Raw genomic sequence first — 1,510 nt, forward strand, 5'->3', positions numbered from 1 at the left:
GTTTCAAATCAAATTGGTAGGAAAGTTTCAATAATTAACACATTGCGTACTGTCTTCCTAGTGTTATTTGCTGTATAAGATGCAGACATGATATCCTATTTCTAAACATTATAACAACAAATCCCTCTATTCATTAAGAGAATGTAAGTATATATCTATCCTAACCACTTTGAATACACAGATACAAAATGGACATTCATTTATATATCCCCTTTTTTTTGTTTAGTTCCGTCATTTGAATATTATAGGTGTTTAACTCAACAAAATATTCTAAAGGAGTCCAGTAATACATAATAGTATTAGGTCTTCTACTGGACTGGCAGTGTCAGAAATTGTTAACCTGAGTCCCCTAAAGCTGAACATAACAACATGGCTTTACTTCTTGTACTTCGTTTTTATACTTTTCTGCTGTGTGGTTAAGAGCAAGGTAAAGCAGGATCTATGCAACAAGTGTTGTAGCCTTTGGATCTGATAAGGTCAATTAAATCCCCTCAGGATTTATCCTGAGATCCTGAACCTCAGATTGTAGATTCTTTGTCAGTGTCAGCCATGTGGATGAGTCACAGTCATTGCCTGGCCAATGTGTTCCCCACATGAAACGCTGAGAGAATGTTTTCTCTCCATGTGACTCTCCTTAGGCACACTCTACATCATCAATCATTTTCCTCTTTGGCCCCATAATGTCTTTGATCAGAAAATTTGGGACACTACTGAGTTACATGACTTACAGTACAAGTTCTCATATGTCCTGAGTCTTAATTGACCTCTGAAGACTAGGGCCAAATTGTTGGCTTTCTTTGTGGCCCTCCTTTTTCTCTAATTTTGGTCTGCAAACTTAGGTTGTTAACCCTCCAGAAGAGAAGCTTATTGTTATTACCATACAACCTAAGCTATTAAGCTTAACCTCACTATCTTTCTGAATATCAAACATCTTAGGCATAACATGGAATAGGCATTTTTTGCTCTAATGTTTATAGTTTCCTCCGATCTTTTGACTTTGAGTTTGGTTTGGTCTTCTTTTTCTGGATGTTTGAGGTGTAGCATTAGGGTATTTATTTGTTCCTGTTCTGTTTTCCTAATGTGTGAGTTTACAGCTATAAATTTCAATGTAAGAACTGCTTTCATTTCATCCCATACATTCCAAGTTGTGCTTGAATTTTCATTTGAGTTGTAGATATTGTTTAATTTCATGTGTAACCCATTGGTTTCTGAGGGGGGTATTGTCTAATTTCCATGTATTAATGGGGTTTTTGCGATTTCTTTTTTCATTTATTTTTAGTTTCATTGCACTGTGCTTTGATAATATGCATGGAATAATTTTTGTTTTCCTGCATATACTTAAGCATGACCTATGGACTAGTATGTGGTCTATTGTAGAAAATGTCCCATGTGTAGCTGAAAAGAATATGTATTCATCCTTTGACTTTCAGCCTATGAATGTCTTTATGAGTTAAATGTGTTTCTTGTATACAGCATATTGTTGGATTTTGTTTCCTAATCCACTGTGCCA

The sequence above is a fragment of the Octodon degus genome, unplaced genomic scaffold, assembly GCF_000260255.1.
Source record: "Octodon degus isolate 3935 unplaced genomic scaffold, OctDeg1.0 scaffold00036, whole genome shotgun sequence".
Taxonomy (NCBI): Eukaryota; Metazoa; Chordata; class Mammalia; order Rodentia; family Octodontidae; genus Octodon; species Octodon degus.